This window comes from Dromiciops gliroides, chromosome 1, assembly GCF_019393635.1.
Source record: "Dromiciops gliroides isolate mDroGli1 chromosome 1, mDroGli1.pri, whole genome shotgun sequence".
Classification (NCBI taxonomy): domain Eukaryota; kingdom Metazoa; phylum Chordata; class Mammalia; order Microbiotheria; family Microbiotheriidae; genus Dromiciops; species Dromiciops gliroides.
This window is the reverse complement of record NC_057861.1, coordinates 241,408,597-241,434,001: the sequence shown is the minus strand read 5'-3', so window position 1 is coordinate 241,434,001 and position 25,405 is coordinate 241,408,597. Positions and strand designations below refer to the sequence as shown.

The 25,405-nt window shown below is 38.3% G+C and overlaps 1 protein-coding gene across 1 annotated transcript in view; it reads right to left on the bottom strand.

Annotated features, from left to right (window-relative positions):
• Nucleotides 1–25,405, bottom strand: part of TAF4B (TATA-box binding protein associated factor 4b) — a 204,762-nt gene that overhangs the window by 154,736 nt on the left and 24,621 nt on the right. The window lies entirely within an intron of this gene.

Sequence of the window (25,405 nt, the reverse complement as noted above, 5' to 3'; positions counted from 1 at the left end):
ATTCTACAGAGTAAAGCAAACAGCAGTTTAAATTTGTTCAAAAGGGTTGTCATCACAATTTTAAAATCTATCTCTGTCCTGAAGGAAACAGAAAATCTTTTCTAAAGTTGAAAGCTTATTTAGGGTAGGGCAGAAAGCTGAATTTGAAGCCAGAGGATCTATATTCAAAATTCCCAGCTCTGACACTTTACTATCTGACTTTAGGCGAGTCACTTTCTGGGCCTCAGTTTCCTCCCTGTAGGGCAAAGGGGCTTGGACTAGATAACTAGTCTCTCAGTTTCCTTCCAGCTCTAAAGCTATGATCCTATGACGTGAAAGGTTCTAAAGAAGCACAGCACTCCCATAAATCTAACTCCAGAAAAGTAACAAAAGTGCACCAGAAAGAATAAGAAAACCAAGGAGAAATAAGCACAAACTCTTCTTCTATTCACTCCAGGAATGCACAAGACCGAAAAAATCCCGCCAACATTTCTAAGCAAAAACAAAATAGGGAAGGTGGAAGCCAATTCAGGAAGTGAAGACAGAGGCAGCCCCCAGAGCTCACTACCATAAAGGGGGGGCACTGGGGATACAAAAAGAAGCAAAAGACAATACCATACTCAAGGAGCTTACAATTTAATGGAAGAGACAAACAAGCTATGTGCAGGGTATAAAGAGGGATTAATGGGGAAAGGCACTAGGATGAAGAATGGTTGGGAAAGGTTTCCTATAGAAGTTGGGATTTTAGTTATGACTTAAAGGAAACCAGGGAAGCCAACTGGCAGAGATGAAGAGGGAGAGCATTGCAGGCATGAGAGCCAGTAAGAGAAAGTGCCCAAGACCAAGCACTATTCACCACTCACAGGACATCCAAGAGACCAGTGTCACTGTATCAAAGACTATGTGTTGGGGGAGTATGGTGGAAGAAGACAGGAAAGGTAGAAAATAGATACTGTAGTATATGGTAGCATTTCATTAACTCTTTACTATGGGCAGTAGGGTACTGGGTAAAGCAGTAGTTCACAAACTTTTAGTTACAGGACCTCTCTCTACTCTTAAAATTACTGAGGATCTCTCCCAAAGAGTTTTTGTTCACGTGGGTTTTCTATGTTTATACTTAGGAAATTTAAACTTTTTATTATCATAAAAATAGCTTTGATTTTAAAGACTGCCCCAGACCACATTTTGAGAACCACTCGTATAAAGAAGGGTAAACAATAAATGTGTTAAGAGCCTACTGTGTTGGGCACTGTGCTAGGCACTGGAGATACAAAGAATGGCAAAAGATAGTTGTGACCTCAAAGAGTTCAGAATGTGATGAGACAACAAGCAAACAAAAATGTACAAACAGAGGGAAAACAGTAAAATTCAGAGGGATTGTTAATAAAGGCTTCCTGCAGAAACCTTCCCAACGAAAATGGGGATCTGAAGACAGGGAAGCCGAGATAGGGACGAGGAAGGAAAGCATCCAAGCTGTGGGGCATCATTGGGCTTGCTGAGGCTAGAGACTGGATTTGAATCTCAGCTCCTTGTCTTTCTTGCTGTGTGATCTTGGGTAAATTGCCCAAACTATCTCACCCTTGGTTTCTAATCAGAATAAGGGAAGACTACTACTTTGCACTACTATGTGGATGTTGTTGAGAATCTTTAAAGCATTGTAGAAATCAAACAGGTGGCAGCTAATACTCCCCAGGAGGGTCCAAACCAGATCAAAATATAATTGGAAAATATTTAATATTTAATATATAATATATATTAACATATTATAATAATAACATTTAAGAAAATAAATGAAAATAAAACATAATGTTAAGATATGGTTTTTTCTAAGACAATATGCAACCCACAGGGATTATTATGGTGTCAAACTCAAATAGGAACACTACTGCCTTACAACATTTCTTTTGGTATAATATTATTTCATTGCATTCATATACCATTTAATTTGTTTGACCATTCCCCAACTGATGGGCACCTTACACCTATTTTCTAGCTTTACTACTTTAAAAAGAAATGCTATAGGATCTTTCCTCTTTTTGATCTCTCTGGGGTATAGACCAAAACCCAGTATAACTAGGTCAAAATATGCTTAGTTTTGTGACTTTTTTTTAAAGCATTTTTCAAAATTGGTTGTACCAACCAATTCACAGCTCCAACAAAAGTACAATGTTACTACCTGCTTTCCCAGGGCATCTCAACTGGGAAAACCAAAGAAAAGTCTTGGGTAAGAAAAACTAGTGCTTCAAGAAGTGAAAGTATGGCAACAACACATTCCACACTTAGGGGACCAGCCAGCTTAAAGACAGAGATGGGAGACCAAATGCTATATATGAGAACAAATAGACCAAGATGGACAGACACCTTAGAAGGGAAGAAGGGAGTAAGGTATAAGACTTGACTGGAAAGCTACTAGGCACTTAATATCTACTGACTGAAAGATCTTAAACAGAGATCTTCACTGAGTGTTGTGATGGTGGGGCCAAGTTAACATGGTCAGCTAATGCAGAAAGATGTTTAATGTGGTTGTACATATATAACCTATAACAGACTGCTTTCTGTCTTGGGGAGGGGGTAGGGAAGGAGGGAGGGAGAAAAATTTGGAACTAAAAATCTTATAAAAACAAATGTTGAAAACTATCTTTACATGTAACTGGAAAATAATAAAATTTTTATTATTAAAAAAAGAAGAAAACACGATCAGAGCTATACCTTTTGGTCTGTTTGTTTTGGGGGAAGACTGGAAGCAACTGGTGTAAAGTGACTTCCCCAGGGTCCCATAGATCCTCCTGGCTCCAGGGCCAGTGCTCTGTCCACTGAACCACCTAGCTGCCCCCCCACCCCCTCCCCAAACACACACACACAGCTTTTTTTTTTCCTTAAGAAAATTACTTTGGTGGCTATGTGAAAAGGATGATTAGAGAAACTTATGGAAGGGAGACCCATTAATTAAGAAGCTATTTATTGCATTAGTCTAGGTAATAATGGCTGAAGATGGTAAGAGAACTGGAGAAAAGTTATTAACTTGTAATCTCAAGGAGTCTGGCAAACTAGATGGGGGAAAAAAATTCATCTTTCATTTTCACCAACCTCAAACTGAAATTTAACATTTCCTGAAATTTCCTTCTATTATAAACATAGGCAACAACTGACAGTAATATCAGGCTTTGCCAGAAGGTCAAAAGGGTCCATGACACAAAACCAGGTTAAGAACCCTCTAAGGTAAAGCATCTTGTGATGTTTAATCTTGGAAGAAAAAAGAAAAAAGACTCGGAAGAACATGAAACCTGTCTTCAAAGGCTATCACGTGGAAGAGTTAGACTCATTTTGCTAGGCCTTGGAGGGCAGAACTTGAAGCAACCAGTAAAAATTGTGATGGTATTCATTTAGGGTTGATGTAAGGCAGAAGTTAACCTTTTGTGTCATGGAAGCCTTTTGCAGTTTGGGAAAACTTACAGAACCCTTCTTACAATGTTTTAAAGTGCATGAAATAAAATACAGAAGATTACAAAGTAAATCAATTATATTGAGATATGGGGGAGAGGGGGATGAGTGGCCCTCAGTGCAAGAATACCTGATTAACTGTAGAAGTAGAATAAATGGTTCTGGATTCTAAAACACATCATTGGCGGGCAGCTAGGTGGCGCAGTGGATAAAGCACTGGCCCTGGATTCAGGAGGACCTGAGTTCAAATTCGACCTCAGACACTTACTGGCTGTGCGACCTTGGGCAGGTCACTTAACCCTCATTGCCCCTCAAAAAAAATTTTTAATTTAAAACACATCATTGGAAATCTTCCAACAGAAGACTCAAACAATATTTTAGATCAGGAATCAGCCTGAGGAACAAATCCTTACCATTATCTGTTTTTGGACACTCCCCTGGCTAAGGATAATGATATAATACAAAGAATGCAAGATACTAAGTGAGGGTTCATTTCATAGTGTGTGACATGTGTGACCTTGGGCACCTTTTTTTTATAACATTTTAAAATACAATTAAAATTTATTTTAAAATATAAAAAACATTCTTAGCTCAAAGGATTTACAGCAAGCCCCAGCCCAGGCTACAATTAGGAAACCTCTTGGTCTGGTGTAGGCTAGATTAAATGCACTCTTAAATTCTTCCAACTTTATAATCCTGTAATCTGCATAGTTTAAACCACCTAAACTTCCTCCTCTATAAAATGAGGTATTAAACTAGATGACCCTTCAAGTTTCTTCCAACTCTAAATTTGTCATCTTCATTCACTGAGAATCCAACTTGCTCCTAAATACTCTTTGGGTTTTCACAAGGCACTACTTTTTCCTGGTTCTTCTCATTCCTATGTGATTGTGCCTCCTCTGTCTCCACCATCATTGGTGGATTCACCATTGATATCCATTCCTCCTTGGGTATTCCTGAATGTTCTGCCCTACGCCCTCTTTGCTTCCTTCTCTACATTCTCTCTCTCTCTAGGATCATGTCCTTATAAGTAATCAATATTGTCATTTGTCCTTCCTTCTCTAAGAGGACCATGACAACAAAGAGATGTTATGACTTGCAAGTGAACTGGATTTAAGTGAGGGAGGGCTGTGCCAGGTCAACAACCTCACTCTCTCCTCCAGAGCCATCTGGGTCCAGTGGCAAGATATATATATATATATATATATATATATATATATATATATATATATCTGGAGATGGTTCCAGATGTTTAAGGCAATTAAGTGACTTGCCTGGGGTCACAGCTAGTATCTGAGGTGAAATTTGAAGTTAGGGCCTTCCAACTTCAGGGCCAGTGCTCTATCCACTGCCTCACCTGGTGGCTCCATAAACACTGAGTAGTTGAGATGCAACATGGTCTTTGGACCATAAATAGCCTTCAGGGCATCATAAAATAGTATCTTCATAACACTGAATTTTATCTGCCTTCTTACTGAACCAAGACACTTCACTTTTGATGGAGTTAAATGCTGTCTTCTTAAAGATGGATGAACTATCCTGCTAGTAAAGTCTGTGGAGTTCTCATTTTTCATTTAGTAAGCTTCTGAATTTCTCCATTATTTTCATCAAACCAATCTAGGTATTTGCAAGTTTTCTGGCTCAGCAAAGTAAATGCAGTGGTGCCACACACCAAATCACTAAAAGCTGCCCATTCCTTTTCAGCTCCACTGTTGCCAACCATGTGTTATTGGCTCAGCTTTTCTTCCAAATTAGCAACAAACTGAGGCAGCAAGGTGGTGCAGTGGATAGAGCACCGGCCCTGGAGTCAGGAGTACCTGAGTTTAAATCTGGCCTCAGACACTTAACACTTACTAGCTGTGTGACTCTGGGCAAGTCACTTAACCCCAATTGCCTCACAAAAAAAAACAAACAAATTAGCAACAGTTACAGAGAAGTGCTCTAATCTGTTCACATTAAGTGTTCTGGTAGACATCTTATCTTGCCTTGAGGCTGCCACTTTTGTTGAATATGAATGTTTAGCTTGGAGAAGGTACATCTACGATAGATTCAGCTCCCTGTACCACACTGCTCTCTGAAGAAGTTTAGAACTGATTGTGAGACATGGGAAACACTGGATTGCCCAGCATGGTGTGCCCTTATCAAAGAAAGGGCTGCGTTCTATAAGCAAAGCAGAATCGCAGTAGCTTAAAAGAACCATGAGATATGCACATTTAGAGAGACATCTCCCCTCCAAATGTTCACGTGGACTATTTGTGTCTGACCTGTGGCAGATAGAATTTTCTGAGCTTGTATTGTTCTGGTCTTAGTCACAATTGGACACACTGTACCTTGACCCCAACACAGTGATGTCATTTTCATCCTCTTAAAGCACAAAGGACCACAACCAACATTCTTTTTCATCGACATCAAGTCTCTAATGCAAATGCTTCTGAAATCCATATATACAGCCTTAGTCTCTCCCCAGACTTTCAGGCTCATATCAACCACTTCCCATTAGATTAGGCATTTCCAAGTGGGTGTCCCATAGTCATCTAAAACTCAACATTTCCAAAAGAGCATTTATTATCTTTCCCTATTTCTATCAAGTGCATCATCATTCTTAACTACTTACTATCCCATAGTGAACCTCAGTTGCTAAATCTTGCTGTTTCTACTTCAAGATTTCATATGTAACCTCTTTGACCAATGAGATTACTGTAACAGCCTTTAAATCATCTCCCTGCCACAACTCTCCCTACTCCAATGCATACTCCACACAGATCCCAAAATGATATTCCTTGAAAACAGATATGGTTGCATCACTCCCAAACTCAAACTCTAGTGGCTCTCTATTGCCTCTAGACTAAAATTTAAACTTGTTTAACTTCTAAAGTGCTTCACAACTTGGCCCAAGCATATCTTTCCAATCACATTATTATTATTACTCTCCTTCCCAAACTCTATAGTCTAGACAAAATTGACTTGCTTTTCCATACACAATTTCATATCTTCATGCCCTTGCACGAGCTGTCCTCCATGGCTAAAATGCCATCCCTCACCAGATTCACTTCACCAAATCCCTTTCTCCAAGATACACTTTCTACATCATCCCTTTCTAACTCCCTCCAACCACCTTGCATTTAAATACTTTATGTTTGATATTTATTCTGTAAATATATATGCACATGCTGTCTTCTGAAAAGGACATAAGCTCCCTGAAATGAGGAACTGTTTCATTATTTTGTATTTATATCTTCAGCTCTACAAACAATGCTTAGAACAAGTAGATGCTTACTAATATGTCGGCTGACTGCTGAGTTACAAAGATAGGATTCAAAATTGCTGATTCAGGCTAAAGTTACTTTTTCTCTAAGCCTTCAATTCCCTTATTTGTAAAATGGGGAGTGGAGGTACTCTCTAAAGTTCGTTCTTTTGGGGGTGGGGGCGCCCCGCAGGGCAATGAGGGTTAAGTGACTTGCCCAGGGTCACACAGCTAGTAAGTGTCAAGTGTCTTGAGGCTGGATTTGAACTAAGGTCCTCCTGAATCCAAGGCCCATGCTTTATCCACTGCGCCACCTAGCTAAGGTTCATTCTTACATAAATTTATGATCCTATGACCTAACAACTAGTTTCAATGAAGGTAGGCATCTGTTCTCTTAATATTCCAGATGCTTACATACATCATTTAACCACATCCTAAAAGTGAGTAGTTCTCAAACTTTTTACTCTCAGGAACTGCTTAACATTTAAAAATTGAAGACTCTTAAAAAAACTCTTATTTTTATGAGTTAACTAACAATATGTAAAGTATTAAAATTAAAATACCTTAGTATTTATAATTATAAAAACAATTTTGACCTCACAGACCCTCTAAAAGGGGCTCAAGGACCCCCAAGATGCCTCAATCACAGATTGCAAACTGCTTCTTTATATCAACCTTAATTAATGCTAGTCCACTGGCCCAGAGTCAAAAAAGTTTATTTTAGAAAACCTACTAGCTGTAGAGAATTAATACTACTACCACCAACAGCAAATATCTATACAGGTTTTAAGGTTTACAAAAAGGATTTATGTACACTTGTTCATATATATTCACTAAAACCCTCTGAACTAAGAATTAAAGGTCTTTTTATTCTATTCTACAAGAAACTGGTATTTCAGAAATTCCTGGTTATATGTAGCTACAAATGCTAGAGAAGGGATTCTAATTCTAACAGAGATTTTTCTCAACTCTTCACACTAGACTCCTACTTTTAAGTTCTCTAACTTGAAGTTAAACAAATGCTTCCAGAAAAGTTACTAGAGACAGGATCACAGTACTTAGTAGGGAGAAAAACCTTATCAAGCTCTATATTCCAAGTTCACATTAAATCAGCATGGCTTTATCGAATACCCACAACATACTCAACGCTAATTTGGAAACCAAAGCCTAGACACAGTCCTTGACCTAGAGGAGGTCACAATACAATCTGATATGTCTCTTCAACTGGAAGAAAAATCAATGTATAATAGGGTAAAATGAAGTGCTAAATTGCACAGTACAGATTATTTGTACACAAGTTCAGAGGAGGACAGAGTTATCAAGCTTCCTGAAAGATGACAAACTAGGTTTAAAACTTGAGCAAGTTTGAATGGGGGCTTCCATATCGCACTACTAACATTAAAGTTACAGTACATTAAACTCCCAGGTCTCTCTCATGAGATTATCATTACAACATTAATAATCTCATAAAGCTACAGTGCTGTAAAATCATATAACATCATACTATCACATGTCAAAATTGCAAATGAACTAAATAAAAAGTAATAGAATGACATTTGGTAGGCAACATATAACCAATAATTATGCGTCCACTTCTGTACAAATTATTAAAAAGGGAAGTAGTGTGGTCATGTAATGAGAAAAAGGAATGATATCACACTGACAGCCCCAAGTACTGTCCAGGTATGCTGAAAATATCCTAAGATCCAGAGGAAGGCCTCCAGAGCCCTGGGTAAATCTTCTGTTGAGGATTTATAGAAGGACACAAGCTTTACATCCGATAAAAGGGCATAAATGTGCTGTGGCATGAACCTGTACCCAAGAAAGTAGGACTTTAAATTTACCTCTGTGAACTTTTATTTTATTAAATTTGGTCTGATCTGTCAAGGTATTTGATGATCCTAATTTTATCGTAACATATTAGCTATTTTCCACTCTCTGTCATCCACAAATCCGTTAAGTGTGCCATCTATACCTTTACCTTTATTTCTACTAATGGCACAACTTTCCCAGCCAACCACGTTTGGAACTTTGGAATGAATTATCTTTGGTCACTTTGTATCCCTTATCTCACACATCAAGAAGGTTGCCAAATCTTTTCAATTTTACCACTGCAGGCTAACACTTCAGGTTCTTCTCAACTGAGGTTTATGCCCTCATCTCTACTTGTCCAAATTATTTTAAGTTTCCTACTTAATCTAGCTATAGTCTAACTTCTCTCTAAGTCTGTCTATAGTCTAACCACCTCTCCTCCAGTGGTATTATACTTAAATAAAAATGGAGGCCATTAAAGTCATACCTAAAGATCCCTGAGGGTCACATATTGCCTTAGAAAACCATCCATGTATATTTCTTTTTTTATTAATACATTAACATTCTAAATCTGCCAAGAAGTACATTTTAATCTGGTTTAGGCTATATTTGGGAGTGCTGTGGCCCATGGGCTCTATAGCCATACCTTTTGACACCTCCGTACTGCACTGCTGCCCCAAAGTAATGTTCCTTGTACAATGTTATGATCACTTCATTCCTCTACCCAAAGACCTTCAATAACCTCATTGTCCACCAAATAAAGTATAAGCTCCTGCCCCTAATGCTAGGACCCTCCCTACTCTAACTACAATCTACCTACCAACCTTTTCTCCAAGTACTTACCTTAGAGTTGACATTCTAGCCAAGTGCCTCTCCTTCATTCTCATCCTACCCTCTGTCTCCATATCCTTTTTGTTTTGTTTTTTGTTTTTTGTTTTTTTCGGTAAGGCAATTGGGGTTAAGTGACTTGCCCAGGGTCACACAGCTAGTAAGTGTTAAGTGTCTGAGGCCGGATTTGAACTCAGGTACTCCTGACTCCGGGGCCGGTGCTTTATCCACTGTGCCACCTAGCTGCCCCCTCCATATCCTTTTGTTCATATCATACCTCAAATTTGGAAAAACATTTCCTTTCCAACATTCCGTCCAAATCTCCCCTTCCTTTAAGGTTCAACTTGAAGGAATAATACTGACTCTCCCCAACCCACCCCAAGTGATAATGAATCTCCCATTTTAAATATCTGCCTTTTCCCCTTACAATAATCTATATCTTATATCAGACCTATTTGCATAGATGGCCTAAACACTCTCCCCACTCCACCCCACTTGTTCTTTAAAAGTATAACATTAGGGGCAGCTAGGTGGCGCAGTGGATAGAGCACCGGCCCTGGAGTCAGGAGTACCTGAGTTCAAATCCGGCCTCGGACACTTAACACTTACTGGCTGTGTGACCCTGGGCAAGTCGCTTAACCCCAATTGCCTCACTTAAAAAAAAAAAAAAGTTAAAAAAAAAAAAGTATAACATTAGGGGCAGCTAGGTGATGCAGTGGAGAGAGCACTGACCCTGGAATCAGGAGGACCTGAGTTCAAATTCTACCTCAGACACTTAACACTTACTGGCTATGTGACCCTGGGCAAGTCACTTAACCCCAATTGCCTCACCAAAAAAAAAAAAGTATATCATTCATTTGTAATCTTTGTATCCCAATCAAGCAAAAACAGTGCTCTGCACAACAGATGCTTAATAAATGTTTGTTGAATCAAAAAGTTAAAGAGAATGTTCCATATGGGATTTTCTTGGAAGATTCTAGAGTGGTTTGCCATTTCCTTTTGCAGTTCATTTTACAGATGAAAAACTGAGACAAAAGGGTGACTTGCCGAGGGTCACACAGCCATAGGTGTCTGAGGTCATATTTTAACTCAGGTTTCAGGCCCACTATGCCTCCTACCTAGGTAAATGGTAAAATGTAAAAGCACTTTACAAGAAGGAAGAAATGGTTTAAGACATGAAGATGGAAATGTATAATAAGTGATGATTCTTAAATATCCATATTGCCCTTTTTTTTTTAATGTATGAGGTATTTTATTTTTTCCATTACATGTAAAGATAGTTCTCAACTTTTGTTTATACATGCTTTACAATTTCAGATTTTTCTCCCTCCCTCCCCTCCCTCCCCCCTCCCCTAGACAGCAGGTAATCTGATATAGGTTATATCTATATATCTCTATACATATACATATATATATATATATACACACACACATATATATACACATAATAACATTAATCCTATTTTTGCATTAATCCTGTTACAAGAGAAAGAATCAGAGCAGTGATGCAAAACCTCAAAATAGAAAAAAAAAAAAAACCAACAGCACCCAAAACAAAAGAAATAATATGGTTCAATCAGCATCTATACTCCACAGTTCTTTCTTTCTTTTTTTTTCTTGGATTTGGAGATCCTCTTCTATCATGAGTTCCCTGGAACTCTTCTGTACCATTGCATTGGTGAGAAGAATATAGTCCATCACAGTAGGTCAACACTCAATGTTGATGATACTGTGTACAATGTTCTTCTGGTTCTGCTCATCTCACTCATCATCAGCTCACGTAAGACCCTCCAGGTTTCTCTGAACTCTTCCTGCTCATCATTTCTTTCTTTTTTTTTTTTTTATGGGGCAATGGGGGTTAAGTGACTTGCCCAGGGTCACACAGCTAGTAAGTGTCAAGTGTCTGAGGTCAGATTTGAACTCAGGTACTCCTGAATCCAGGGCCGGTGCTTTATCCACTGCGCCACCTAGCTGCCCCCTCATCATTTCTTACAGCACAATAGTATTCCATTGTATTCATATACCACAACTTGTCCAGCCACTCCCCAATTGATGGGCACCCCCTCAACTTCCAATTCCTTGCTACCACGTAAAGAGCAGCTATAAATATTTTTGTACATGTGGGTCCCTTTCCCCCTTCCATGATTTCTTTGGGCAAAAGACCTAAAAGTGGGATTGCTGGGTCAAAGGGTATGCACAGCTTTATCACCCTTTGGGCATAATTCCAAATTGCTCTCCAGAATGGTTGGATCAGCTCACAGCTCCACCAACAATGCATTAGTGTTCCAATTTTCCCACAGCCTCTCCAACATTTATTATCTTCCTTTTTTGTCATTTTAGCCAATCTGATAGGTGTCAGGTGGTACCTCAGAGTTGTTTTAATTTGCATCTCTCTAATCATTAGAGATTTAGAGCATTTTTTCATATGGGAATAGATAGCTTTGGTTTCTTCATCAGAAAACTGCCTGTTCATATCCTTTGACCATTTCTCAATTGGGGAATGACTTGGATTCTTATAAATTTGATTTAATTCCCTATATATTTTAGAGATGAGGCCTTCATATTGCCCTTTTTTATAAAATTTCTTTAACTACTTACCTAAATGTTACATAAAGTATTACTGCGTCCCTGCTTTACATCTTAAGTAGCACTTCAATGCAAGCAAACAGCCTCATAGGTGTCACCAGATATCCCAAAGATGGGAAGCCAAATCAGTACAGTGCAAAGAATACTCAATTTGGAATCAGAGCATCTGGGTTTGAAGCCCAGCTCTACCACTTCTGACCAGCATGAGTAACTTAAGTAAATTATTTAACTCCCCCTGGCCTATATCCCTCCATCTATAAAATGAAAGCATCAGACAAGATGGCCCTTATGATCCTATGAGCATGAATGAGTGAGACCCATCTACAGCCATTAAGAAGATAAAAGCTCTGATAAAGGGCAACAGAATGGCATTCAGAGGCAAAAAGGTTAATAGTTCCAATAAAATCCACTAATGGGGGGAGGGGGTTGAAACAGAAACAGAACATGGAAGGAAACATTTGGGGGGGGGGTTGAATACAAAGTGATATTGTATACATATTCTAAAGCCTAGCTTCTTATTAAACTGTGGGTCAAGACCCCACATGGGGTTGTATAACTGAATGTAGGGGTTGCAAAAAATTTGGCAACAGTAAAAGGTTATATATACCTATTTTATATAGCTATATACCCAGAGTCATGTAAAAATTTCTAGGGTGAAAAGGATTTGAGAGTGTAAAAAGTTTAAGAGGACTTGTTCTAAGGAATACCTGACCAAATGGAAAATAGAGGATTCCCACAGTGTGATACAGAGCCAGTACTAATCTTAGTTTGAATCACAAAATGAGTTTAATGGGTTTTGCCATTTACTATCTTGTGTTAAATGGGTCTTGTGAGAAAATGGGTAGTTGTCTCCTCTCAATGAGGATATAACAGTCAATCATAGTCCTCCTGACCTGTTTTTAGGACAAAGGTCTCAGCATATCCCCTCCTCCCTCTCTGGATAACAAAATCACACGGTTCAAGGAGCCCTGGTCTCTATAAGGTCTACTGCGGAGTTGTGTCCATATAAGGAAGAATAAGGTCCACTGCTGAGTTATGCCCATATAAATAAGAACTGATATGGGATGGGAATACTGCATTCTGATTAGCTAGTTTTTGCCCATAGATTGTAACCCCTGAGTAATCGGACCAATGATGAAAAGGGGGAGGGTCCATTCATGTTAAGGACTAGGGTTTAAAACAAGGCCTGCAAGCCCCCATTCTTTGTACCCACTGGCTACACACTAGGGTGAGCCTCCTTCTCAAGAGGAAGGAAATAAACCATTGAGAAGATCATTGTTTTCCCTCACAGGTCAAGTCACTTAATTTGCTTCAATTGCCTCATCCATAAAATGAGGGGTTGGTCTAAGGACCCCATCTACATTGATAGGATGTATAAATGTAATTTGAAATCAGGAAACTGCCAAAAAAAGAAGAAATAGCTGGCATATGGGACTCAGTTATTTGTCCATCTTTGAATCTTTTCCCATTGAAAGCAGAAAAATAAGATAAATTTCTGTTTTGCCTTAACAATTTCATCTGTCAGAAGGCTTAAAAGAACCACTCTGGATCTAATTCTGAACAAGAAGAAATGGTCATCTAATTCAAGCCCCAAATATAAATTTCTTTTCAAAATTTCCAACCGGCCTCCAAATTTTATTTGAAGACCTACAGTGACAGGTAATATCTGTCCATCCAAGCATCTAATGCTACTTTTGAATATGTTGTGGGCCAAGGGCACTGGGTAGACCTGAGGCAGTTTAACTCCCTGACTCTCATACCTCCAAAGAAAGATCTGTTATGAGCCAACATTCTGGGCAACAGCCCTTGGAGAGTTTGGCCCGAAGTAGACTGACTCTAAAACCTTTTGGGCAATGAATATTTAAAGACCATTCCATGGTTTCAGTGGGAAACAAGTGAGAAACTCACAGAACTTCTTTATGGGCAACTTTTACTGACAATCATTTAGTATGTTTTTATTTTCTCTGAATCCTTGGATTCCAAATGATCCATTGCAATGGATGTAAGAATCACTCCCAGACAGAATAGCTCCAATTATTACAAGATTCTTCTTTGTGCTGAGCACTGGACTTCTAAAGTCAGGAGAGGGATCTACATTTGAAATTCAGGTATGACACCTAAAATTTGTATAACTATGGTCAAGTCATTCAACCTGTGAGCTTCAGATTCTGAATTCATAAAATGGGGTCAACAGTACTTACATTAAACCTCACAAAGTTATTGTAAAGAAAGACATGTTGACAGGATTTGTAATCGTAACTACTGCTCCTAATTTGCTCTCTGGCATCATGTAAAACAAGTATTATCTTGCTTCCACATAGCAACATTTCAATTAAATATCATGTCCCTCTAAATCTTCTCCAAAGTACACATACCTTCCCAATTTTTTTCAGACAAACCTCCTAGGGCATGAATCTGATTCCCCTTTTATGCACCACATTCTTCTCCACACTCTAGCTTGTCTAGTAGACCGGGACAACTATCTACAGTTCCTATCTTTACAATCCGCTCATTTATTTACATGCTGGTTATCGTCACTGCCACCATCACCTACCTAATCCCAAACATTATACTTCCATTAATACAACCTAACATCATATATCATTTTAGCACTCAAGACAACCAAGGAAAAGCATGCTGCACAAAAAGGGACCTGAAATTTTAGAAAAATATATTCCAGTGAGCTCAAAAAAAAAGTTATTATCTAGTGTGGGTCAGTCAAAAAAGATAGGGCAATCTTGAAAGGTATGACATCCAGTAAGAGAAAGGTGATAATCCCATTCGACTTTGCCTTGGCCATATTACATACTCTAAAGTACTACATTCAGGTCTGGACATCTCACTTTAGAAAAAAACATTGATAACATGAAGAATACCCAAAGGTGGACTTTGAGATCATGCCATATAAAGAAACTCATGGAAAATTTAGCCTGGAGAAGATACTTAAAGGGAACACAGTAGCTTTGGATCATGGAATAATAGTGGCAGAGACAAATTTTAGGGGTCATCTAGTTCAACCCCTTCAATTTTACACAGAAAATTGAGGTTCAGATGTTAATACAGAGGTCATACAAATGTTGAGAGTTAAAGCTGTGATTCAAAATCACAGCCTCTAATTCCAAAAGAAAAACAACATAATCTAAAGAATTTGGCTCTCGAATACTAACATTAATTCACATTCAAAATCAATAGCTATCACAAAATTAACTGTTTAGGCTACAGTTGAGGGAATCTATACTAAACAATTTAATTCTTGCAATCTTGAGTTATTTAACAGATTTGTTTTTCATTAAGTAGTACTATCAAGATATAATCTCATGCTGCATAATTTTTATATTGATTGTTGTGTTTACAATTATATGTGGTCGCCTTATTTCTGTCCCAAGTTTAGGGAAAATTAGCTGGGGTTTCTAATATATTGCTACTTATAAATTAGAAGCTTTAGCACCACTTTGGGGCATTTGGTTCAGAAAGTTAAGGCCTATCTAGCCTAAAGGAGAGATAGAGCTCATTCTGGCTTCCTTCTTTTCTCCAAGTCCTCCACCACCTAGAGCATCTGGAAGCTTCCTCCAGGTTCGGAGGAGAGGCAGCCCTTCCACACTGCTCAAAGCTAATTGGCTAGTATCATTCAAATCTATTGGTTTCCCAAAAAAGAAAGAAAAGAAAAGAAAAGAAAAAGGGGGCAGCAAGGTGGAACAGTGGATAGAGCACCGGCCCTGGAGTCAGGAGGACCTGAGTTCAAATCCAGCCTCAGACACTTGACACGTACTAGCTGTGTGACCTTGGGCAAGTCACTTAACCCTTACTGCCCAACCAAAAAAAAATAATAATCTATTGGTTTACTGGACTTGAGTGTGGTCCATGAGCAGTACATGCTGAGGTCAGAAGATTAGGCTAAGCATAGAGAGAAGAGAATGATAAAAATGGAAGGATTTTTTTAAATTTAAAAACTTATTTTGTTCAAATATTTTAAACTTAAATCCCATTTTAACATTTTTCCTAAAATACACTAAGTGGTAGTTGTTTTTCAACAAACATAATAATAATCACAATCATAATAGAAGGTAACATGTATATAGTACTACTTACTTTGGGCCAGGCACCTGCTAAATGTTTTACATAAAGTGAATTTTAGCTTAAGAAAAGTTATGATTATATGTTATTAAAGAACAAACATGTTGGAATGATAAATAGAACTTTTAAAAGTATAGTATAATAAAATGTGTGATGTTTCTCTTTTTTAGAAAAAGGCAAGTGAAAAGTATTAGTTGAGTTTGTTAACCAATATTGTAATTTTAAAAGTATTTCATATTTAACAAAATTGTTTCAATAACAATAAAGGTATGTCGTTTTGTTCAATATGTGTTCAGTGAAAGAAGATTCAATATACATGGTTGTTTTGGTTAAATAAGTAACAACATATCATTTTTTTTTTTTTTTGCGGGGCAATTGGGGTTAAGTGACTTGCCCAGGATCACACAGCTAGTAAGTGTTAAGTGTCTGAGGCCGGATTTGAACTCAGGTACTCCTGAATCCAGGGCTGGTGCTCTATCCACTGCGCCACCTAGCTGCCCCAACAACGTATCTTTTAAAAAATAATCTTTCTTCCTAAAGTATTTTAAAAGCACCTCCCAAATAGTCACCTAAATTCCCACTCTAATGTCTCATTATGAAGCATACTATGGAGTAGATGCTAGTATTTTTGAGGCTGTGCTGTGTAAATTTTGTGCAAAGGAAAAGAACTATAAAAACCAGCAAGATATTGACTCTCTAATAAATGGACATTATGATGCCTGAAATACAGAAAATCAATCCTGATTTAATACTAAATGCCCAGATTAACAGAATAAAAAATAAACCAATCTCATTTTTAAAAATTCAAGCCATAAATAAGTATTCTCTACCACTACCACCAGCACAAAAAAGCCGCAAATGAGATAATTTACAATTCCATCATTCAAAAACCAATTGATTTCAATATTAACAAACTGAAAAGATTGAAAAAATAGGAAAAGAAAGCATCCTACGAAATTCCTTCTACGTTACAAATATGGTCTTAAGACCCAAACCAGAGTCAAAACATAGGAAAAAACCTGTAGACCAATATCTCTAATGAACATTGATGCAAAAACTTTAATATTAGCAAGGAGAACAAAACAATATATCACACAGATTATTCACCACAATGACATTGGATTTATTACAACAAGACTTGCTGTAATATCTTGTTTTTGTTTTTGTTTTGCAGGGCAATGAGAGTTTAGTGACTTGTCCAGGGTCACACAGCTAGTAAGTAAATGTCAAGTGTTTGAGTAGGGATTTGAACTCAAGTCCTCCTGAATTCAGGGCTGGTGCTTTATCCACTGCACCACTTAGCTGCCCCTTGCTGTAATATCTTTTAATTGTTTTAATATACTATATTAACAACAATAACCCCAAAAATCATGATTATAGCGATAGATGGAGGAAAAGGTTTTTTTTTTACAAAATACAACATCCCTGTTAAAAACACTAGAAAATAACATGAAACAGATCTTTCCTTAAAATGATATATAGTATCTATCTAAAACCAAAAGCTAGCGTTATAAATAATACAGATAAATTAGAGGTCTTTCCAATAGGATTAGGAGTAAAGCAAAGATATCCATTATCAACATTACTTATTTCATAGTGCTAGAAATGCTGGATACAGCTACAAGACAAGAAAAGTAAATTAAAACAATTAGCATAGGCAGAGGAACCAAAATGATCACTTAATGCACTTGATTATCGTGGTTTGCAAGATATAAAATAAACTCGCATCATTAGCTTTTCAGTATGTTATCAAAAAACAATAGGAAAAAATAGACAAATTCAATTTAAAATGCCTATGGATTATATAAAATAATTGAGAGTCTACCAAGACACATCTAAAAACTATCTGACTACAACTCTTTACACAAATAAAGACAGAAGGGGCAGCTAGGTGGTGCAGTGAATAGAGCACCGGACTTGGAGTCAGGAGGACCTGAGTTCAAATCCAGCCTCAGTCACTTAACAATTACTAGGTGTGTGACCCTGCACAAGTCACTTAACCCCCAATTGCCTCACCAAAAAAAAAATAAAATAAAAAAATAAAATAAAGACAGAATTAAATGGTTACAGAATCATCAATTGCTCAGGGGTAGACCAAGTCAATATTAAGAAGGCAATATTACACAAATTAATTTATTTATTTAGCGCCATGCCAAACTATTAAAGGATTCCCTTAAAAAGTTAGAAACAATAATAATGCTATTCATCTGAGGAAAGAAAAGGTCAAAAATTTCTAGGTTAATAATGAAAAAAGTGGGAAATAATAAAGCAGTACCAGCCCTCAAACTTGATTACAAAGCTTTAATCATCAAAATGATTAAGAAACAGAGAGATCAATCAGTGAAAGAGATTAAGTACATAAAAACAAATGCAAATGACCACAGTAGCCTAGTTTCTGATAAACCAAAGGCCCTGGCTACTAAGGTAAATTAGCTAGCATTTACCTCAGAAGTAAGGAAGAAATGCCCTTTCCAGAACTATGGATATGGGAAGAATTCACCACCAAAAGATAGACAGAGCACAGAAGATAAAATGGACAACTTTGAGTATATAATTTTGAGTATGTTTTCGCACAAACAAAACCAATGCTGAAAAAGTTAGGGAAAAAGGAGGTGACTGCAAAAAAAAAGAAAATCTTTTCAGTAAGTTTATCTGATAAAGATCTGATTTCAAACATACAGAGGGAACTGATTCAAAATTATAAGAATAAGAGAACAGGCACTTAATGAAATAAGAAATCCAAATTCTCAACAGCCATATTAGGGGGCAGGGGGATTGCTCTGAATCACTCACAATTAAAAATGCAAATTTTTAAAACTGAGGTTCTATCTCACACTTATTCAACTGGCAAACTAGACAAAAAAGTTAAATGACAAATGCTGCAATGGTTGTAGGAAAATAGACTGATGCACTACTAGTAGAATTGTAAACTGGTCTAGCTATTATGTAAAAGCAATTTGGAACTATGCCCCATAAGTTATTAAATTGTGCATACTCTTTGACGCAATAATATTCAATATTAAATCTATATCCCAAAGGAAAAAGGACTTGTGTAAAAATGTACCTGGAAACTACAGGGGTGCTCGGTAATTGAGGCAATAAATGAACAAATTATGGTATGATATATGGTAATGGAATACCATTGTGCTGTAAAAAATGATAAAGGGAACCATTTCAGAGAAACCTGATAAGATGTGGATCAAATGATGTGACTACAGAAGTGACTACAGAACTCTTAAGACAAACAACTTTAAAAGATGTAAGAACTCTTATGAACACAAATGATAGACCACAATTCCAGAGAACCCACAATGCAACAAGACAACCCACCTTCTGACAAGGAGTTAAGGGGAGAAGGGAAGAAGCTTACTATGTGCCAAGATCTGTGCTAAGTCCTTTTTTTTTTTTTTACAAATAATAGCTTATTTGATCCTCACAATAATCCTGCAATGAAGTAGGAGTTATTATCTCCATTTTAGAATTGAAGATACTGAGAAACAGAGGTGAAACGAATTGCCCAAGGTTTCTGATACCGGATATGAACTCAGGTTTTCCTGGATCCAGGCCTGGAGCTCTACCCATTATATCAAAGCTTCTTAAACTGTGGGTCAAGACCCTATAAAGGGTAACATAACTGAATGGGGTGGGGAGGAGCCCACAAAAAATCTGACAGTAAATGTTTGATTTGTATACCTATTTTATGTACCTATATACAAATTTCTTGGGCGAAAGGGGTCACGAGTACAAAAAGTTTAAGAAGGCCTACACTGTATCATTGGCTGCATCTGGACTGAGACTCTAAATTTTCATATAACCAAGAGGAGATTATCTTATTTGACTATGCAGATTTCTTGCAAGTATCTCCACCCCCCCCCAAGATGAGGAAAGGGGGGAGGGAAAAAGTAGGCCTTTGCTCATTAAAAATATATTTTTTTTAAATTTTAAACTTCTAAAATGTAAAGAAACAGTTACCAAACGATTTGAGTAGTTTGGGAAAGAAAATAAACTGTGGCCATTAATATGAAGAAATAAATCACCTTGTGAAAAGATGTAACATGGGGCCTCATTCATTTGTATCACTGATCATTTAAAAGGACAGAAAAAATTTCTCTTTAGAGCTGTTAACCAAAAACAACAACACAAGTCTATGAGACAGGCATGCAACAGTATTTAAGTTACAAGGAAAAGGGGAAGTCATAAGGAAAGGGAAAAGGGCCAATCCCCTCTCAATGACACAGAGGTTGTCCAATCTGGGGTGCAAATAACCAATTATGTGGGAGGAGTCCATCTTGACATGTTCAGGGCGTCCTGCATACTCTGGGTTCAGTGTGTTTAGAAAACTGACAAGTTCTGGGGACTCCTTCCCAGGGAATTTTGATGCTTAAGAAGGCAAAATTTAAAAATGAGAAATCCTACCTATTTAGACAACTGAGGAATGCTTTTCAAAGGGGTGTAGACTTCACAGGGGAGATATGATGAGTCGTTACCTTCAAGAGAATGACTGGTTAATCACTGAGTGCCAGGAGATTCTGACTTAAGCCAATGAAAGGTATAAGATAGGAGGCTGAGGCTGCAGAGTGCAGAACCTAGTAAGAAAAGATTGAAGAAACAACAAAAGGTCAAAGGCAGCTTTACTAGACCGGACTGTCAACTGGCAGCAGCAGCTGGAAAAGTCAGCTGACAGAAAACTTCAGTTCAGTGATTCCTCATTGGCCCAAAAAGGCTCAAACGCAGGGGATGATAGCTTCAAGCTCCAGCCATATCTTTTCAGCGCCCCCTAGAGTGTAAGAGAGAGGAGCCTCCGAGAACTATCTACCGCTCTTTGCTGCCCCCCTTTGGTTTGGAAAGGAAGAGCAGAAATGGGAAAGAAAAGCTAAGCAGCTGCTCTGTGTGTGTGTGTGTGTGTGTGTGTGTGTGTGTGTGTGTGTGTGTGTGTAGGAAGTGATCCTGGGAATTCAACTCGATGTAGAAATTCCGGTGCCCAGAGAGTCAAGCTGAGCTACTCTTAAATGAGCTCTTCTGCCCTCAATTGGACCGAACAACACAGCATCCTAATAATTACATAACTGGCAGGGCTGTTCAGTAGCACCCAGCCTAACAGTTTTGCAATTCTCTGGCTTAAGGGAAGTATTATTTAAACTAAGTAGTAACATATTCACAACATCCGGTTAGAGTGACTATAATTTGAATAATCAGTGTAAACGCTACATGGGTTCTAGGGGAGAAGAGGATTTGCCCAGCTAGAGAATAGTGAGGAACAGCCGACAAGTAGAGAAGCTGCTTCAGGTGTGCAGATATTCTTGAATGGACCTAGGACATCAAAGCCTACAGTCCAGAGTTGAGTTACACCGAGGCACATGAGTTTCTCCTATCTCCCGTGTTTCCCCACAGGGTTCTGGCATGTGGTCATTGTGCCCGATGTACGTTGGTGGGAATGTGTGACCCAGGTTTATGTATAGATTGTGATGTATTTATTACAAATGCACTTGCTGAGGGCAGCTAGGTGGCGCAGTAGATAAAGCACTGGCCCTGGGTTCAGGAGGACCTGAGTTCAAATCCAGCCTCAAGACACTTGACACTTACTAGCTGTGTGACCCTGGGCAAGTCACTTAACCCTCACTGCCCCACAACACACACACACACACACACACACACAATTTCCCCCAAAAAAATGCACTTGCTTTTATGGGTAATTAATGATAGCATTTTGGTTATATTTATGATCTAAAAGCATCACTGTGAGTTCCTAGATTGTGAAATGGAAATGCATTTGAGTGGACTCAAGATCTGAAGCAATGAGTGGGATTATTCCTAGGACTCTGACAGTTTCAGTGTAATCACATGATGACCCTTCAGAATCGAGTCAAGTGAGAGCAAGTTAGACCAAGCAAGATAAGAGTAAGAAGATGTCCACTCCCTTGGATGATAGAGGTAAAAGGAACAACAATGTGGGTGGCAACCCCTTATACCAAGTATTATACTTCTGGAAAAGAAAAACAAGCAACTAGGTGGTACAGTGCACTGGACTTGGACTCAGGAGGACATGAGTTCAAATTTGGCCTCAGATACCTACTAGCACTGTGACCCTGGGCATGTCACAACTATAAAATGAGAATAATATCACCTACTTCACAGGATTATAGTGAGGATCAAATGAGACAATAATCGCAAAGCCTTTAGCAATGCTTGGCACATAGTAGAGGCTACATAAATGATACTTTTTGTTATTAGAAACATTTAAGGGGGCAGCTAGGTGGCGCAGTGGATAAAGCACCAGCCCTGGATTCAGGAGTACCTGAGTTCCAATCCAGCCTCAGATACTTGACACTTGCTAGCTGTGTGACCCTGGGCAAGTCACTTAAAAAGAGTGAGAAACATTTAAGCAAAAGTTAAATAGTGAGTATATCTGGCAGTATATAAGGTATTCCACATCCCTAGTTCTCATTTCTCCAGCGCAGAGTTTATTCATTACAATTCCAACTAATGATTTAAATCAATGTTAACTTAAATCAATATCCATGACAGTTCACTCTTAAGAACTATCACTGGCAACTTATTTTGTTAGGTAAGAAATAGTATTAGAATTGTCATTAGGCACACTACCAGCATTAAAATGTGAAAACTAAAAGCAAGTATCGGACAGGAAAAATTACCCAAAGCAGACAAAGTTCAACACTGTATGATATGATTATGGATTTGAGTCAGATTAAACTCTGAGGATGGGGTCTGGAAGGTACCCAGCCCTGACCCAATATAATTAGTTTAGAAGTTTATTGCTTGTCAAATTCTCACTGTCTCCTTTAAGTTTTATTGCCAATTATTTCTTTGACTTCCCAACATAGCCGAAGATAAATTTTAACCCTGTCATCCTTATCTTTACAGACAGGGGCCTGGAGAGGAGTCAGTGGGAACTGTGAGATCTGAAACATCTGACTCTCACTCCCCTGTTTCCTCTTCCTTTGGTTTGACCTTGTTCCCCCTCCCCTTTTCCCCCTTGCTCCTGGAACACGTATGCATGTCTCCATACATTGATCACGAGCTGAACACGCACCTTGGATGAGACAGGATTGGATGTTAGATTTGTGAGCTCATCCACCCTAGGTGTACGTGGGGACAGTCCTTTTCAAGATTACTATAAAAACCTAGAGGATTGGGCATATCTTTGCAAGACTTCAATGTGTAATTGGGTTTTGCCTATCCTCATGAGAATGTAATAAATCTGTCTTTGCTTGACTTGGTGGTCTCCTCGAGTTATCTGGATAAACTGAAGCAGTTTGTCCCAAACAGCACCTAGGAATAATTTACCTTGGAGCAGAGTCCTTTATACTTTAATTATGTTCCTGAGGGGATCATTGGAATATGGCATAGCAAAACATGATTCATTGTGATAACTGATTTATCAAGAAAAGTTTACATTCTATCAGTACACATTGTAAAAAGATTTCCATCTAAGATAGTTTAAAAAAAAAGTCTGGTATTTAAATGTGGTAAACATTAGCTACAAAAGGAAGGAAAGATATAGAATGAAAGTTAGCAAGGATGAATGGGTGAATCAAGTAAAGCCTTTTTTAACATAGGAAAGACATGGGCATGTTTGTAGGCAGTAGAGAAGCAGCCAGCAGTCAGGGAGAGAGAGTAATGACAGAGGCAAGTATAAAGTTGAATTGGTTCACCAAAGGAGTCAAGATAGGTAAAGGAAGAGCTAGAGCAGGGTTGATGGCCTGGGAGAAAATTTAGGGTGTTAAGGGATTAGAAGTCACTGTAGAAAAAGAACAGGGTTGGGGGTTTCAAGGCAGAGAGGTGGAATGACAATAGACTGTGATCGGATAAGGGGATTTTCAGAGTTCATAAACATGGAAGTGAAAATCTGTGGATGATGATGACATGATCAAAGCTATGACCATTGTGTCAAAATAATGCAATGTGATAGGTGAGATTTAGCAGATACTCAGGGGCCCACCTGGAGATTAATTTAAACTGACTGGATTGCATAAAGTGTGACTCCTAAATGGATTACTGGCTGACTTCTAGTTAAGCACACCTGGCTGGTACTTAAGGGTACTTAAAGTAATTGTTCTCTGAAGCTAGCCACTTTGAACTCTGACCACCTTCGGGCCCAGTGAACCAATCAGCTTGAAGATCCTCCCATTTCTGGGAGGGGAACAGGAAGGAGGAAGCTGAGGATGTCAAGAGAGCTCAGCCTTTTTGGCCCGGTGGCAGTTGACTTCAGAAGTGGGAGCTTAGGAAGTTTAGGATCACCAGGTTATAGGAATCTTTCAATAAACCCTTAAAAAACCTAAACTCATTTATCAGTGATTTTAGTCAGTTTCCCCCCAAAACTGGGAGGGTACAGATTAGAACCCACATTTAGAAAATTAAATTACACAACATCTTTGTATGTGGATGAGGTTGAGTGGAGGAATACACAGACCATGTGAAATTGAGGAATTATGGGGTTAAGGTGTTTTCAGAGTATGAATATGTATACTCAAGTTCCCTAGTTTTCAGTGAGGGCCAGAAGATGGAAGCAGTTGGGAAAGGAAAAAGATTGAAGATGAAAGTAAGTCTTACCTATGGAGCAGGCATTCAAGAGAGCACAATAAAAGGGGTGGGCAGCTTAGGAGTGATACTATGGGAAAGCAGAGAGAGAGCTGAGGGAAGTGGAAATGAAGGATTATTAGCCAAAGACAGGGAATGGAATTTGAAAGATGACTGCCCAGTTTACTAATCATTGGGATGGAGAGGATATGACCAAAGGGGAATCTGTGAACCATTAAGAGATTAGAAAGATGTTCATAGTTGAGGGGGATCTGCCCTCTAGGTAGAGTCCTCTTAAGGTCTTAGGCAGTTCAAGAGAGGGAGCAAGTACATGGAACAGAAGGAATGGTGTTATTCCCCTCCTCCTAAAGCAAGAAAACAGGCTAGAGACTAGATGGAATGGCCTTTCTACTCTTCCTAGGAAGGGAAGAGTCTGGTGCTAAATGGAAGGGCATTTCTCCTCTTCTAGCAGGAGACAAAGGGCAAATCTCTAACCCACAGATTCTACTATTACATTTATGCCCCAAAGAGGTCACAGAAAAGGAAAAGGTCCCCACATACTTCTAAGTATTTATAGCAGCACTCTTTTTAATAGCAAATATTAGAAACAAAGTAGATATTTATCATCTGGGGAATCGATAAACAAATAAAAGTACATTCATGTAATGGAATATTACTGTGCTATAAGAAATGACTATGACAAATGACAAATACTATGAATACAGAGAAGCATGGAAAGATCTACACGACTTCATACAGAATGAAATAAGCAGTGCTGACTACAAGGAAGTAAATGGAAAGAACCACAAATCAATCAATAGTGAATGTGCAAAATCACAAAGAAATAGTATGGCTGGAAAAAAACATGACACGGGCAGCTAGGTGGCGCAGTGGATAAAGCAC